The sequence below is a fragment of the Nannospalax galili genome, unplaced genomic scaffold (assembly GCF_000622305.1).
Source record: "Nannospalax galili isolate Female #2095 unplaced genomic scaffold, S.galili_v1.0 scaffold223, whole genome shotgun sequence".
Taxonomy (NCBI): Eukaryota; Metazoa; Chordata; class Mammalia; order Rodentia; family Spalacidae; genus Nannospalax; species Nannospalax galili.
In genome coordinates, this window is record NW_008348885.1 from 797,364 (window position 1) to 816,203 (window position 18,840).

General features: G+C 37.5%; 1 non-coding gene across 1 annotated transcript; it reads left to right on the plus strand.

Moving 5' to 3' along the window:
- The first annotated feature begins 15,562 nt into the window (after positions 1–15,562).
- Positions 15,563–15,725, plus strand: LOC115072539. Its single transcript, XR_003851586.1, has one exon. It is a non-coding gene; the product is annotated as a U1 spliceosomal RNA (small nuclear RNA).
- Positions 15,726–18,840: the final 3,115 nt, after the last annotated feature.

An 18,840-nucleotide genomic window follows, 5' to 3' on the forward strand; every position in this document is an offset into this window, starting at 1 on the left:
AATGGCTCAGCAGTTAAGAGCATTTGCTGCTCTTGCAGAAGACCCAGGTTTGATTCCTGACTGCTCACAACTTACCCACTGACTGCTCACAACTGCCTCTGACTCCAGGTCCAATGGACTGACATGCACACATATACACACATACACACACATAATACACACACATACACACATATACACACACATACACACATACACATACATACTATAACAAACTCAGCAAGAACTATGAATCCAAGTAAAGGTTACACAATTACTCACTCTACTGCCCTTTCAACTTTTCTATGGGTTTGAGATTTCTCAAAATAAAAAGATGAAGGGAAGAAATAAACGATTTAGAGTTTTATGAAAATTTGAGACTTACAAATAAATGTTTTTATTTTCAGTAGAAAAATGCTTGATCATATCACTTGATAATATAAATCTGGTTTGAAGGCATGATTTTAAATTGCATAGATATGCAAGAAAGACAGCTTGGAACAGATGGAGTCTATCTTAGTAGAATACAATTGAGTGGGAATGGCAAGACTGTAGGTCAGGAGCGCTGGGTCATAAATTAGCAGGTCTCTGTGTGAGATACTCCCCCTCTGTGGGCCTCTATTTCCTAGTCTGCAAACTTAAATACAAATGAATGTCTGTAGTTGTTTTTACTGTCATGGATATCCAGTAGTACAGTGTTATTTATTTAAGACTATACCCCCAAAGGACTAGGAAAATAGTTCAGTGGGCAAACTACGTGCTGTGCAAGTATGAGGACTTGAATTCAGATCCCCTGAACCCACATTAAAAAGTCAGGCATAGTGGCTCATGTCCAGAACTGCAGCCCGGGGGGTGCAGAGACAAGTGGAGCCTGAAGGCTTGCTAGCCACCCAGTACAGCTTAAATGGCAAGGTGTGGGTTTAGTAAAACATGCTGGTTAAAAAAAGTAATGTGGAGAAAGGTAGAGGAAGATACCAACATTGACCACTGGCCTCCACATACACACTTGCACACACATGTGCATGAACATACACATGCAACACACATGCATACACATACAGTAAAACAAGAAAAACCGAAAAGCAAAGAATACAAGTTAAAATGAATAAAACTGTAAAAGAATTACAAAACGTCAGTAACATTTAAGAATAAGAAAGCTATCTTTGTTTTTTTGTTTGTTTGTTTGTTTGTTTGTTTGTTTTTTTGTTTGTTTTTTAAGACAGTGTCTCTCTGTAGTCCCAGCTGGCCTAGAACTCATTGTGTAGACCAGGCTGACCTGGATCTCACAGATACCTTCCTGCTTTTGTCTTCTAAGCACTGGGATTAAAGGCATGTACTACCACGACTAGCCTAAGAAGCTATTTTAGAATACAATTTTCTCAAACATGAGTTCCCTTAGAAGAACAAAATGTCATGCAGAAACAGTTGGTGAACGTAGCAATCCATGCTGATGGAAAACTGCGTAGTAAACACAGCAATGCAAGATATGAGTCAGTAGAGGGTTTGAGAAAACAGAATTGAGGATGCTCAGTGAGAAACCTCATTCAATTTCCCTTTCATATCCAATACTGATCAGACTCTTAGAGCTTAACCTTACTTAAAATCTTACAAAATACAAGTCAATGTTTATTCAAGAGAACCCTATAACATTTCTGTTCTAAACAAATAATAGCCCAAGTCCCTAAATACATCACATCCATGCTTTAAATCAATGTGATGTTTCATATGACAGCTTTACTTTAAAGAAAAGTAAAGCATAGAGCTTGGCATTTATAACGAGCCAGGTTTTATACCAGACATTCTCATGTGCTACTGTATTTGCATAGAGATTATTCCCCTCATCTTTACCCATGAAGAGATGGAAAATAGGGAAAGGCTGGATCTTCATCAAAACTATCTGCACCAGAGATTCTACACCCCTACAAAGGAAACATGGGTAAAAGATAATTTTAAAGGCTAACCTTGCTTTAACTGTGATACACAAGCAGCTGATTTCTGAGGGATCACTATGAACTAGGATTCGCTGCTACAGATGTTTCAGGCTTCCTGGTTGAAGTCTTCAGGATGTGGGACTAATGGGCAGGGTCAGAGTTCACTGGATCGGAAAGTCAGGAGAACCGGAATGTCCTCAAGACCCTCTCACTTATTATCACTGGGAACCAGAGAATTTTGGGTAGCCTTGACCTATTTCTTTATTGTAGACTTTGTCCCCATAAGCTCACTTCAGCTCTAAATGTTTTCAAAACTTCTTGAAATTGGCCCACATTCATCCATTAATAACATATTTGAAAGGATTTTTAAAGGGGAATTTAAAATCCCAATCCAAAGAGCAGGAAATACAAGTAACTCTACCCAGATATCAGTGACTTATGGGTAGGACAGTGATTAAAAGAACAACAGTGATAGCAAAGGAATGATGATATAGGTTCTAAAAGGCAAAGAATAGTGGGAGCATCTGTGCACATATTTGGAAAAAGAAAGCAGAACAGAAGGAAGACCAATAAAAACAAGCCAAGCCTCCAGGAGCTCCATGAGGCTCTAGGATTAGAGGTGAAGACAGTCTCAGCTATACTGGGTAATCAGCTGAGAAAGATGATGGCTTGGGATCCAGGAACAAGGAGCTCTGAAATTGAGCAGCCTGCAGAAATACTCCCTTAAGAAAGCTATGCAGGGATGGGGAGATGTCTCAGCAGCTACAAGCACTTTCCAGAGGACTTGCATTTCCTGCCCAGCATCCACATCCACTGACTCACAGTCACTTGTGACTCCAGCTCCAGTGAATCCAGTGCCTTCTGCTCAACTCTGCAGGCACCTGCGCACATGTGACATACATTCACATGGACACATAATTTTTTAATTTAGTTTTTTAATTGAATTTTTGAAAATTTTGTAGAAGAAAGCTATGGAGTTGATTTGCAGGTAACCATCCCTTCAGGTTAGAAAAGAAGGGGAGAGGAGCAAGGTTTCCATAAAAGAAAAAAGAAGTAAATCTGGGTCTTTTTAAGAACTGGATGAAACATGCCATAAACAGTTATATATCAGACAAATATAAAACATGCAAAGTATGCATGGATTTCCATGAAGCATCTAGAACAGGCAAAGCTACAGTATTAGGGAAAAGGCTGGCGGGAGCAGAAGAGATGAGCATTGACAATGAGTTCTAAGTTTCTTTTGTGAGTGCTGAAACTGTTCTAAAGTCAGACCAGGATAATGATTACAAAATTCTATAAATACCTATTTAAAGGAATACATGATATGCTTTGACCAAGGGAACTTGTATTAATAAGCTTAGACCCCTACAGAAATGAAAGATGGAGCAACAAAGATGAATCTTTACAAGTAAAATCAATGGCAAATACACAGTATTCACAATAGCATTATTCAGAATTGTTGCAAAGTGAAAACAAGACGCTGGAGAGATGGCTCAGCATTCAAGAGCACGAGTTACACTTGCAGAGAACCTGGGGTTGGTTCCCAGAACCCACATGAACATTTACCATCTGTAACTCCTCTTCTGACCTCTGCTCACATTGCACAACATGGGTACACTTAGGTATATGTGGGCAAAATATTCATACAAATAAATAAATAATAAAATATCTTTTAAAAAATAAAAACTAGCAAAATGTATATCTGCTGGGTAGTATGTATGTGTGGCCATTGATGAAATATTATTTGGTTTGAAAAAGGAGTGAAGTATTCACAAATGCTCTAACCTGGATGACTGTGTTCACACAGCAAGTGAAAGTAGTCAGGCAAGTTAGCTCTACGTGGGCCAGGACTCAGCACACAGGCAACATAGTGTTGGTTCCAATACAGTCATCCAGTCAGGCAAATTTGAAAACAAGATTATTTTCTAAATCCCCTTGAGTGGAGACTCTTTCAGGTTTTGAGTGAAAACATTTACTAAAACACAAGGAGCGAAATTATGCAGGTCCTCCAGTAAAGAGACTAGATATAGAAGCCCACTTTCCCTGTCACTAGGCATCTTTGGGATGTGTCTAGTGGACCACAATTGGTCCTGCTGGGTTTGTTGTTGTTGTTATTTGATTTTTGTTTTTTTCCCCTTAAGGTGTGAAAGCTGAGGCCTAAGAAATCTAAATAGTTTATACATGGTCACAAAATAAAGTAGAGGCAGACCTCAGTGAACAACTCTAATGATTTAATATGCATGAGCACAGCCACTCTCCCTGAGATCCTATGTCTGGGCACCGTGAAATATACAGCATGTGCTGCTGGGCTGAAAATCAGCTGATGTTGAATATATTTCAACCACAGCCTGAATAGCTTAAAATACATGGTTAAATGTTTTCTATATCCTCTCTTTTGATATCTGAAACAAAATAGCTCCATAAATTAAGCCAGCCCTAAATCTTTTTATGTGTGTACTTCATAACTTTCCTAATTAGTTTTTAACCACTGTGTCATGTAAAACCAGATTTGTGTATAAATTAGACAAATATGTAATAAATTCTGCAGCCTCCCCAAAATTAAGATTTTAAAGCAATGCTTCAGTTTAGAAAAGTTCACAACAGATTGGTCTCTTTGGTTCCAAGTCCCTAAAGCAGTGCCATATCAATGTTCCTCAACACAGAACAAACTATGGTTTACTATGCTTTTTAATACTGCCATAAAATTGGTTTTGTTCTTAGACTGTTATTTATTCTAGGTCACTGAAGCAGCTACACAGAAATGTGTATGTCAGTCCTGGATATGGGTATATTCTGGTATATATAAGATATGGCTACATCAACTACACAGAACAGACATGACAGCTATGTAAAGATGGATGTGTCCACGGATATAGGTGCAGATATAGACATCACATCTCTCTCCCTTTTTACAGGATGAACCAAAGCACCAGAGGAGGTGAACAGGATCACATACTGACTCCACTTGAGGCATGTCCATTAGCTCCCCCAGGTTTCACCACACAATGGAGATTTGCACACTTTTATTTTTCAGCAGCCTTGAGAGTGATGCAGGAAAATGCTTTACAGACCAAGCGTTTTGAAAATGTCCTTTATTCGCAACACATGTACATTTACACTCCGAAGAGCAATAACTCAATTTTATATCATAACTGTGAGCATCTGCAGCCATAACTACCTTTTTTTATGTTGACAGGTAGCTGATTAAGAAGGAAGAATGTATTTTTAAGTTTGGTATAGTGAAAAAAATACGTATATATGCCACCCTCTCCAACGGTTCAGCACCTCCAGATTCTTCCTGGTCCTTTTCCTTCTGAGCAGTTCAATTAGCTGGAAATCTTGCTCTGATGGACTGAAGCAGCTTGAGTGAACGCCCGAGCGCTCAGCCAATTAGGCTCATTTGAAGTTGCAGAATTGCCTTCTTTGGTGTTAAAACCCCATGTCAAACACCGGGTCTAAGATCATTTGTGCTCCAAAATGAGATTGACAGAGCAGCTGCAACAGGGGGCATGTCTGCTGGACGATTTAATTGTGAAGCCTGAAGGGCCATCATGAACCGGTGTGCGGAGACCGCCTCACCACTGCTGCATTACAAATGCTCTTTATTAACAGCGATCTGTAATCAATGGGCTCAGGCTTTTTGCCAGAGCCCCCAAATCAGACAGGCGGGCCCCTGCGTCAGGGTGGGCGGAGCCACGGGGCCCTCACTACGGAGCTGAGGCGAGAAAGCTGAGTCGTCCCTGCCTGACTCTTGGATGTGATGCTAAATAAAAAAGAGCCATTGGTAATCATTCCAGGGGCGCCCTTCTCTCACTACTGGCTGAATATTCATCAGCCTGGGTGAGCGCGGCTCACTGTACATACAATTACGTGTTATTGATGGGAATGAATGAATTGCTTTTGTTTGAACAAAGACAAATGTTCTAAATCAATTCAGCAATAGGTGTAAAGGTAAATTTTGATCAGAAATATAAAGGCTCAGAAATATGTATCCATATGTAAATGCTTAGAGACACACAATTCACTAGGTGTTAGGAAGTAATAGAAGTTAGGAAGGCTTTGGTTAAAAAGGCAATATTTAGGTTAATTTTAGAAATTTAAAATCTATTTAGCCATAATGTGCAGATTCCTACATGGATTTCCTTTCCTTTAAAAGAAATAATTTACATGGCATTCTTTTGGACAATGTGTGATGGACTATCACTGAACTGGGAGTTAGAGACCTATGAGCTAGACCAAACTCATAGCCAGAGATCTGTGTAACCTTGAGTAGACTCATGTAACCTCTCAGATTGCCCAGCCTTATCTGTAATGTGTGAGGCAGACGGGTTATAACTGCCCACGAGGTTCATTTTCGTCCTTCTCTTTTACCCTGTACTGTAAGAAAGTCATTTATTCTATTGTTAATATTTTCTTAAAAATAAAGAGCTCAGATGAGACAGCCAGACCATTTGTCTCAGCCCCAAGTCCTTTTATCAGAGAAATAGCTTTTCTAGATATTCTGTTTACAAAGGTCCATTCTAAGTGATACAGAAGACAGGACAAGACCAGAATCACCTAGGCTCTGCTTGCCAAGAGCTCAGGGTCTACTAGAGGGTAATCAATAAACATAAATGACTTTCCAGGCTTTGTCTAGGTTGCTTTTCAGTTCACTAATAGATCCAACAGCACCCTACCCAGGGCCAATGCAAATGCACTGCACACTACTCAACTGAGAGAAAAGTACCATGCACAAGAACTGCCAGGTAAATAGGTATGGTCCAGAGATGTGAGACATGGACGCTTCGACATTATTAGATCAAGTCAACAACCATCATCACCCTTTGCAAAGTTCTGAAAAAGAAAACTTGACTTTTCTTTTCTCTTATCATTATGCTATAGGAATAAGCTCTGAATGTCTATGAATTAAAGATGAAAAACTTTATATTCAAATAAAGTATAAAGTATAAAAGGAAGAACTGAAGGCAAAAATGAAGAAATTTGTAATAGGCAAGAACTTTTGAGATGATGACCTGATGTGAATTAAATGAAATAACACCTGTGAAATGTTGAAACTCTGTTTTAAAAGGAGCACTTCAAGAAATGTTTTGCAATATTTTACATGATGGCGATATTTACTAGAAAAGCATGGTGCTATTTTAGTTTGAGGGTACCCAGGAAGGACTTATAATGGGAATAGGATTTGAACTCAGTCTTGAAGAATTGGTAAAAGCTGCATAAGCAAAATATTAAGTTACAATTCTAATTCAGATTCCGCAGAAGTATGCTGAGATTGATGAGTCAAGGCAGAATGCCCTGGGAACAACACAAAGGTCCAAACACTTCTTAGCACTGGATTCTAGAACATTCAGCATACTAGCTTTGGTCAGCATGTACATTAGTTTTAAGTCAGCCTCCAGCATCTTCTATTAGATCAGCTTTCCATAAGTCTCCAGGTTGCTCCAATGCTCATGCTTGTTCTTGAAAGTAACTCTATATAATAACTCCAATAATTTAAGTATTTAAGCTGATCCTAAATTCTCAAAACCATTTGTAAGCTTTCTTTATGCAAGTGGCTATGCTAGCTCATGTTTCCATGAAGATGAAGTACATGAAAGAGTTTTGAGTTGGCAACTAGGACACACACCACTTCCTGCTAGAACCTCCTTCTTATGGATAACCATTTCTTACCAAATGTCCATGCCTAACCAGAACAAAATTGAATGGTCACACTACAGCTCAGTGGGCATACAGTTATCTGTGAGGTGTAAAAGAAGAAAATAAAAAATAATTATTATAAAAATAGTAATTTTATAACCTAAATGTCTTAAAAATAAAATACAAGTTTTTGGAGTGGTTAGAATCAGTGTCAGTTCCCTCTCAAAGGCTTCTAGATAGGGGAGAAAACAAATTTATCCATCATTTTTGAACAATAGCAGATTGTCTGCCTTACCTACAGGTGGGCACTATAGTATTGCAGACCAAGATTTAAAGTCTTACATCTGAGCACCACTTTCTGATTAAGAATAAAATCATCAATGAGAAATAATTGTCTAAATAACTTTTTATATGGACTTAAGCCTAATGTCTGGGAAGTGTAATAATCTCTTGAACTCTTAAATATACTCATGACTTTACTCTTTGGTTATACTTTCCTTTTGGGTGTTTAAGATCATACAGTTAGCCCAAGTAAAACAATTTATTTTTACAATTAAGGTCATTTGAGGATCTGTTCCTCAGGGGTCACATGGACTTGGAGGAGCCCCTGGCTCCTTTCTTTTACTGGTTCCATCTATGTGAAGATAAGTCAAAGGTCCTACTTGACCATGTCTGGCTTCACTTGGAAGCATGGAGGAAATGTTTCCTCTGAGTTGACCCTACACTTTGTAGATTGGACACTGGGTCAAGTCCATCTTGTGGGGTTGCCATGTCCTCCCTGAACAAGAGGACAGGTGACTCACCACAGTTACAGGACATTTTGAGAGATTTTCCATAGTCACCTGGAACTTAGTCGACCTTAGAGGGTAAGGGGAAAAACTGTCCTTTAAGTCCCTCTGATCAGATTAGTATAGGCCTCAAAATATGGCTGTTAAACATCCAAGAAGGTTAGTTCTACCAGTCTGGTACTTTTAATTACCATGTGCTATGTAGATAAAGATTGGGTAAAAAACCAAATAGTCTCAGATAACCCTTGCCTAGGTATATATTTTGCTCCTTAAACTAGTTGATACTAATTTTAACCACTCCAACAGTTATCAAAATACCTTAAAGCAAATCCTGAATCCATCACTCTAGAGTCCAGCCTTGGAAGACAAAAGAAAAATGAGGGAGAACCCAATAGAGGGATGCTTTTGGAAGCCCTTGTCAAGAAATTCCAATGGACTCTCATATGAATATTTGAAAATTGCCCAGTTCTGCCTTTTTCTAGTCCCATGTCTAGAACTTGTAATGCTAATTACTCTTGCCTTTACTTCTCCTTCACATCTATTCACCAGTCAAAGACTTTCTTTTCCCCCTACAGGTAAGATTTATACAATTTGGGAGTCCTTTAGATAAACCCACTGAAGGGATACTCCAATTGCCTCACCCTGTGTCCCTGTTCAGTGTGGAAGAAGCCAGAGTGGTTGACATCCCTATTCCCTATTCACAAGTTGGGTAACCTCTTCAGAGGATGATGTGATAAGAATAGGAGGTAGGAATTGGCTAGGCATTTAGAGTAAAAAGACCCCAAAGAAATGTAGCCAGTTTCTTGGCTAGAAGTCAAAATGTCCTTGGGCCTCTTAGCAACATACTCTGTTCCAAAGGCCAAAAATCTCAAAAGTATTTCAGAGCTTTTATCTAATCCTTAAAGGATTTCAGGGTTACTTCTTCAGAGGGGGGACTGTTAGAGTAGCCAAAAGCCCCCCCAAAAAATAATAATAAAAGAAGAAAAAAGAGTATATGAAGTTATCAGAAAAAAAGTGATGTGGAGATATGCCAGAAATTGGAGGGGAGGGAGTGGGCATAGATTTGATCAAAACACCTTATATGCATTTATGAAATTATCAATAAATTATGGAAAAAAAACATGGTTCAGGCTAAAGGAGTGTAGTCTAATCCAAACTTAAAATCTAATTTTGAATTTTTTATCTTGAAGTTCTATAAGACTTAATATAAATGTTGGAAAATTACTACATTGTAGAAATTGTAAATTAGGCAGATCCACACTGCATTTTAGAAATAATGGGCTTGAATTTTTTAATATTTTATTTCTTATTTTTATTTTATGTGTATGAGTGTATTGCCTGCATGTAGGTAAGTGCACCCATGTCGTGCAATGCCCATGGAGGTCAGAAGAGGCTGTTAGATCCCCTGGAACTGGAGTTACGGACAGTTGTTAGCTGCCATGTGGGTGCTGGGATTCAAACCCAGGTCTTCTGCAAGAACAACCAGTGCTCTCAACTGCTAAGCCATTTCTCCAGCCCCTTGAATTTTTTTTAATGTGAGCTCAATTTAAATGGACTTGTGTTAACCTTTGTTTTTGAAATTAAACACAAAGCACGATCAAATAAATAAAATACAAACTTTTAAAATTCAGTCCTAACAATAACCCTTTAAGGCCAAAACTACTCTTATATTTTGCAGTTGAAGAAATGTAGCAACAAACACTAATCTTCCCAGTGTCATAGAACTACTTTGAATCATAATCTAGTAGGTAAGAGGGTCAGTGTCCAAGTGCAGATGACCTGGGGTATGAGTCTTAACACATACAATTTACTGCCTCTTTTCATGGTTGGGATCCTCATCCCAAAAGACTGAGGTTTCTGGGGGCTTCCAATATGTTATGTTTTTCATTCCTAGAAAATTTAGTATTCAGTAGCATTACGGCTAGCCCCATACTGAATCCTGACCACTAGAAATCTGACCTTCCTTGCTTCTGCCAATCTCAGCATATTCAAATTAATCTTTCTTTTTCACTCACTTTTATTTGTCACTCCCACACTTCAATTTGCTCTTTCTTTGAAATCTCAAGTTCAGAAAATGGCACCAAAAATCAGCCCAAACCAGAACTCAAAAGCTATTCACAATGTTTCATTCTCATCCATTCTCCAAACAGGTGACAGAGAAAACAAAAAGTTAGATTTAGCATGGGGTTTTCCCGCACAAAATCCACTATTCCCTCATTAAACATAACCATATGTTTGGCTGTTTTGCCCCAAGCCACAACCAGTTTCAGCTCACATCAAACTGCTCTAGCCACAGTTACCATGTAGTCATCAACATGCCACCTGTGTTTCTAGTTCTTTCTTTTGGCTTCCATATCTAGCTTTCCCTCACCTGCACACTAACCAGTGCTCCCTAAGCCTTCAGGTCCCTGATCAGCATCAGCCTTCTTCTTAAAGCTTCTGTAGCACACACCTCCTACTTCTCCAGGCTCATCAATTGTTCTGCTGCCATTTGTACATGCCCTGCTGTTATTGTATCCCTATACTCATTATTTTGTAGATTTTCTACACATGACTTTAGGAGGAAACTTGTGATTTTATTCCTAAATTTAGGACAAGAAATTTAAATTCAACAGAAGGCCATTTTCTTCTACTTCAGCTATATTTTCTCTAGGAATTTTATATTTAGCTAGACTTCTAAAAATAGACAATGTAACCTAGAACATTTTCTTTTGCATAATTTTCATTCTAGCAGAACACTTCAACTTATTAATTCATTAGAGGTTTCAAAATTTTCTCATCCCTCAAGGCATCTTTATTAAGTGCTAAATTATGCCAGTTTGCTAAGAAATCATAGTAACTATACTTCTTTAGAAAATATATATTTTTAGCCTGTGATCACCAAACTGTACAAAATTGTTTAACAATACATATAACAATTTTTTTTGGCCTTTTTGAGACAGGGTCCCTCTATAGCTCCAGTTGTCCTGGAACTCACTATGTAGACCAGGCTGGCCTTGATCTCACAGAGATCCGCCTGCCTCTGCCTCCAGAGTGCTGGGATTAAAGGTGTGTGCTACCACACCCCAAAACAATTTTTAAATCTTACATTCTTATTTCATTCATTGGCAACAATTTTTAAATCTTACATTCTGATTTCATTCATTGGTGTCAAGACCTGTATCTTCTATAATCCTGTATAAGCAGGAAAAAAAAATCAGTGGATTTTTGCATGTCATCTTTCCAGACCATTCTAGAACTTTGTTCTTTTCAAAGACACACAGCAATTTTTAAGTTCTAATATCTATCATTTAAAATACTTGAATAACTGCTGTCCTTAAATAATGCCACAGTAATAAAGGCATTAGCATTGACACTTGACACTATTCATGCTAATATTTTATGCTCTGGATTTTTCCACAGTATGAAAACAATTTGAACATCCAGAGAGAAATGCATATGCCATATTGCCATGCACAGTAGATCAAACTAATGTAGTAAAAATCCTAAATGGAAACCTTCTAAGGAATTTTAAATATACAAACTACATCTGCAAGATATTTAACTATTGTGCTTTAGCTAAAAATTAATGAGATTTAAATTCAGCTTGAAAGAGAACAACCAAAGTTTAAAGTGCATGCTAACTTTGTATCCTGAGTTGGTCCCTCAGGACTCTACACAGCCTGCTTCATACAAAATATCCCAAGTTCACAACAATGATGGATAGTGATAGAGATTCTAACCACTCTTCTAGTTGTCCAAGATCTCAACATTATTATACATGCCTTTCAATCAATGTATTAGATATCTTGGCTTAGTTATTTGTGAAACATACATAAAAGAGAAAATAGAAAGTACAACTAAGTATGCTAGCTTTTTCTCACATGGATGATTCACACATGGAATTTATCAGATATAAGATGACAATTAGCAAATTAAGTGTAATTGGCAAACTAATGATTGCTTCAGTCTGACACATGACCATTTAGGCCAGGAAATTCTCCCCAGTAGTTTTATTTCATATTGCCACCAAAAAGCTCTTTGGTATATACTCTCCCAGTCCTAGAAATTATAAGTACAGTTTCTCAACATGCATAGTAAACTATAACTATTTCTAGAAATGAGAATCAAATGTTAATTATTCCCCTTGTTACACCACATAGTCTTTATTCTTAGAGGGAGCAGCTAAAGTCATCCCTTTTAGAGAATTCCTATGATTGCAGCCAAACTGAAACATACACAGGCTCACCAACAAAGCCATAAAAGCAGTTCAATGGCACTATTATTTCTTTGACAGCTTGTGTTTAATAATTTATTTCAGTTCCAGAAGTGCAGCAAATAACATCACCTATTTTTTGAAGCAGTAAACTGTGTGCCCATGACATGGGAGCCATAATGGAGCATGAGTTTGCAAGACTCTGCATCTGCACTTCTGGTACACCCCCTGCCCAGTTCTTGTAGCTCCACCTACCTCAGTCTAGCTATTTCCACAGACTTTATTACTCTGCCTCTATCTGCTATCCCCAATCTCTCAGCCTTACCAATGCAACAAGGTAAATATATCCATACTGGACAGGCAGCTGGGGAAGGGAGGAAAAAGGTAGAATTAAACATGATCTTATCCCCAAGATGATTCAAATATATGTCATGACATTTGCTGCTGAGTGCTAGTGTTGTTGTTGTTGTGTGTTGTTTTAGTCATGATCTCATGTATTCCAAGATGGCCTCTAACTCTCTATGCAGTTGAGGATGACTTTAAACTTCTGAACCTTCTGACAATTCACGACTGATAGACTTGTTATTTTAATGTTTTAGTACTATAAATTGTACTGTACTCATGTATGAATATATTATGGAGTAATGTTTCTGTATGACAGATTCTTAAAATTACAATTCTAAAACAACTAACATGTATGTTTTAATTTTATTTTTTAGTATTTTATCATTTTAATTTTATGTCTATGAGCATACAGCCTGCATGTAAGTGCACCCGTGTCATGCAATGCCCACGGAAGCCAGAAGAGGGCATCGGATCCCCTGGAACTGGAGTTAACGACTGTTAGCACCGTGTGGATGCTGGGAATGGAATCCCAGTCCTCTGAAAGGGCTGCCATCTGGGAGAGTGTCCTTAAGTGCTGAGCCATCTCTCCAGCCCTTGTATTTTTTTTTTTTTAAGATACTGTGAGTTGATATATAAAATATGTGTACCAGTTTATATTTCCTCAAGCAATGCATGGTCAGTGTAGTCTAAATAACAGTTAGTATTCAATATTATTAAGCTTGAAAATTATTTGATAGGTAAAACAAAACTTCATCATTATTACTTAAATTTACATGATCATTATTAAGATTAAGCTTCTCCCTTGTTTTCAGCTCATTTTTTTAAGTTATTTATTTTATTTTATGAGTGTTTTGCTGTACATATACAAGTACGCCATGTGTGTGCCAGAAGCCCATGGAAGCCAGAAAGGGTGTTAGACGCCCTGGAACTGCAGTTACACAGTTGCAACCCACCATGTGGATGCTGAGAACTGAACCCAGGTCCTCTGCAAGAGCAATAAGTGCTCTTAGCCACTGATCCCCAGTTTATTTATTCTTATTCGGTGAATGGTCACTCATCTCCCTTCCATTTATCTGGTATAATCCATTTTTATGGATTGCGATCAGCTCTTCGTTTTCTATTCCTGTCAACACACTAAGATAAATAATAGACAAACAGATACATATATACATACACAATATTTTTATGGCTGCTTTTAAAACATGCATTTATTCAAGTTTTTCCCATGCAAAAGTTTTTAATTGTAAAGTATTCAAAACCCCTGGTCTTTTATGATTCCTAGGTCTCATTTCTAATGGGAAAATAATCCCAATACTAAGATTGTAAAAATATTCTGGGGGCTCAGCAGTTAAGAGTACTGGCTACAAACGACTTTCAATGTTGGTCCATCCATTGAAGCTTGGTTAACTTACCAAAAGTCACATGCTTGAAAGGCACTGTCTCTGTCCCTCCCAGCAGCCATCTGTTGCCACAATTTCCTTTGGTGGGGGGTGGCAATAGGGGAGGTGGGAATAAGGAAGGGATCTAAGTACCATCAAATAATATTGTAAGGGGAGAACTGGCTGCTATTGAAGACTAACCAGGTTTATCAGTTCCCAGTACCCACATGGCAGCTAGCAATTGTTCAGAACTACAATTCCAAGAGATCCTCCACCCTCCTCCAGCCTCTCCATGGGCATTGCACAACATAGGTGCACTTACATACATGTGAGCAAAACACTCATACACACAAAACAAAAATAATTTAAAAATTAAAATATTCTTCACTGATTCTTCTAATAGTTTCCGGGTACATTTTTTTCAGATCTTCTGATCATTAATTGATTTGCTAAGAATTTCATTAAGTACTGGATGCATAATCTTATCAAGTAAGCACAGTGTGGAATTAAGTTTTTGTAAATAAAATCATTTTACATATAATCTCTGTAGCTCTATGTCACATTACAGCTCCTTTAAATGGGATAACACGAAATTGCCAAATGACACAATAGGCTTTTTCTGAAAGTAGCTGTACTAGAAAATTTCACTAAGTGTACGTGACCATTGATGTTTGGAGGTTCTGTTATGGAGATTTCACACGTGGTTTGGAATGTTCTTATAACGCGAGCTATACTGCTACCACAGAGAATCACTTTTAGTGCTAAATAATACTTAATCCTATTCTATATTGATATGGCTTTACCCTTCCATGTTCTTACAATCACAGCTCAGTGTACAACATGATGAACCTTACTCTTTGCGAGTTATATGACCATGCTTTAGATGATGTAAGTTAGAAAACCAGTTTAGATTTATTGATTTAAATCAAAGTCAGTGTGTTTTATTGAGAAGTTCTTTGGTGCCAACTTAATGGAAAACTCTCCCACTAAGACTGATTATTCTGCTCAATTTACTTTTTTCCCAGAATATTATAACCTGATAGGCTTAAAACAGGATCACAGACTGAAAACCTGTGGCGTCTATTGCCATTTTTATTGAAAAAAACATGCATATTTCTCTCTCGTGTAAACCTTTACAATGGATGACCAGGGATAGCAGAAATATTTCCAATCCTCTTCAAAGGCACTTGATATCTAAAAGACACACATACCCACAGATTCCTCAAGGAAGAAAGAACACTATGCACAGTGTTGTATGAAAATTAGCTAGCACTGATCTTCAAATTTGCTACTAAAGAAAAAGGCCCAATACTTACCTGGCAGAGGAGACACCGTGATCAGGAAGGTGGTTTCCCTAGGGCGAGGTTCATCCACTGCATTTGGGATGTGCTGACCCCTGCAATTTCTCCAAATTCGGGAAACGTGACACATAATTTGTAGTGTTGGAGGACTGCATTTGTGCTCTCCCCTGGGAAAAAAGAATAAGACCCAAATGGCTAGCTTCCCAGATGACTATGAACCACAGCATGCTTTGTCTGATGTGCCCAAGATTTTGTACTCAAACATATTAAAATGTGAGTCTTAGCCAGATAAAAAATAGAAGATCTGGCCACATCAGGTCTCTGTTACAGCTTGGTTATAAGTCGACTGGTGCTGGGTATTGGTTTTTCCTTTCAACTGGCATGTACGCTCCACATTGTGCACCATCCATAGTGTTTTTATCTGCTCTTCATACTTCTATTGTCCAGCCACACCCTTTAAGAAGTTATGAATGTTAATCTTGAAGTACAAACTCAGGGATAGTATAAGAAGGGTATGGCTTGGAGACAGAGAAAGAAATGGACCTGTACTGTAGTACAGATTAAAAGTACCAAGTTACATCCATTTAAGACAGAATAATGACAAAAATGATCTTGACTTACAGGTTTTGTTATTGTTTAATAGAATTTAAAATACAGTTTTCTACGTGAAAATAATATACTGAGCCATAAGAAACAGTATAGTTTGAGTTGAGTTACACCTTCCTATTTAAAATAACACATTTGGGTCCAGTGAGATGACTCAGAGGGTAAACATGCTTAATGCCAAGACTAAAAATCTGAATTTGATCCCTGAAACCCACATGGTGAAAGGAAATCCAACTCCTATGTTGTCCTCTAACGTCCACATGTGCACAAATGTACATATACACAAATAAATAAATGTAATAAAAGATAATACCTTTTATAATAGAATAGTGATTGAGACTAGGAATGATAACCCTGAGGTTCTTATACTATGTTATTAGCTGTGATCCCAGCTCCTGAGCAAAGGAAAGAGTTGAACTGTGATACCATTACACTGAGGACTTAGTTTATTTCACAGGGTCTCAAATGCAGGCACAGCCTGTTAGTGCTTTGCTAGCCAGAGACAAATGTACATGGCCTTTACAATCCCCCTATTAACCAATCTAAATGTAGGCTACCCCTCTATATGACCTCAGTCAAGAGACTCTTTTTCTGATAGTAATTCCAGGAGAATAACTCAGCAGAAATCTGTCACGTATCAGCATTCCCCCAGCTGGGATAACATACTCTCAAGCTTGAAAGAGGATCTATGGGACACACCACACTATTCACTACAGACATCTTTCCACCAACTCTGTCTGGTACTTTATGTATTTTTTGACTCTGATTTTTTTTAACTCTGTTGCTTCGCATTACTTAATATGACATGAATTTTTTTCTTACTTGTGCATTTCTTCTGCTAAGAAACCAGCTTCCTGAGGGAATAAATATCTGTGCTCTATTCTGTGATATTCAAACAGTGATTACTTTGCACAAAGCATAATGAATAAATGGTTTCTCTGATCATAACTGTGAAGCCTCAGAGCTTGGCTTTGGAGAATTTCTATCTTCAGAGACCTCTGTAAAAACTGAGTGTGATGCCTGCATAAGAAAGGATTCTCACTTGGGCTATGCCTGGGAACTTCAAGCAACTAAGACCCCTTTTTCCATAGAGTCAGAGACTCTAGAGAGAATCCTATTACTCTGAAATCCCTATCCATGAAGAATATATCACAGGGCATCCCAGATGAAGACAGATTGCATTTGATCACCAGTTAACTAGAAACGAAGATGCTGATGAAACATATAGACAATTAGAAGTGATTTTAATTGACTTCAGGATTCCAAATTTCTAAGTAATTGCTTAGTAATTTATTCTCCCAATAAAAGAATCATTAAAAATCATTAAATCATTAAAAATGAGGGCCCATGAGGCCTGAATAATACATTTTCAGATGCCATATCCTAAATCTACAGGGAGAAATATCTTCATGGAAATCAGATAGGGTCTCTCAATAACAGAGAGGCAAGAAATCTGAGGAGTCAGGCACTGGCAGGTGTCTTCCCAGCTGTATAGCTAAAAAGTCTCTAGTTACATGTTGCTTGCTAGTGTTAGATAGGCTTACATCTTGGTCCAATTTTTAATGGGACCTCAACTTTGTCTCCCAGACAGTCTGGATAGAAGAAATACATACATTCTCATGATTTTGTTCCTGGCATACCACTAACGTTGTAAGATATTTTCTTTTCTTGTCCTTTCTCCTTCCTCTTCCTCTCCCAAGATCCATGATGTTTACACCCTGATTGACATGAAAAATTAAAAACCACTTAAGGAATTTTCTTTCTCCTATTTCGGATAAACAAACAGCTTCTCTTATTGTCATAATTTCTTAAATTGTGATGTCTTAGACTATCTAAAGTTGAAAACTACAAGCAATCATATCTTTAATTGAAATATTTTTTCATTAAGTAAAGTTGATCTATGTTAGGAAATCTAAGCATATTTGATCTTTATCTTCTGCTTAGTCACTCCTAATATTCCTAAGCATTTCACATTTAAAGTGAGATATTTAAGAATGCAATAGTTGGCAAATAGATTTCAAGCCCTCTTACCCACTTCATAAACAAAAGAAAGCATTGTTATATTTTGAGACTATAGTCAAATAAGTTATTTGATTTAATTTATTACCCTTTCTCTATTTCTCTCTATCAACTTTTGTCATAAAAAATAATTTGAATTTTTTGAAAGATAAGAATCAAAGAGATTAGCCATATTGACTACTAATGCATCAGTCATCATTTTGTTGAAGTATGAATCTTTCAGAAGAATGAGCGTTGAGAGAAATTAGACGAAGCCCATGTAGAAGTGCAGAAGGTGAGATGAGAGCAGGCATTTTATAAATGATCAGGTGAGCTGTGCTGAATCCGACAAACAAATATTAAGTCAAACTACTTCTATGACTTTTAGTACATAACCAGTGGCTTTCCATCCTGGTCTGCCAAGAATTTTACATTCAATTATATTATGTGTGAGGTATAGTGACCAGATGAGTTTTACCCATCAAGACTAGAGTTTTCCAAATATCTAGTACTGTTAGATGCAACCATATGTTGTATAAGTTTGAGAAATGTTTTATGTGGAGCTGACCTTCTAGCAAATCCCCCATCCAACACCATAGTGGCAATTTATAATTTATTGTAATTCTTGTTAGGGGAGATGAGTCAATAGTTTGTTTGAAGATCATTGAAATAAAATAACAA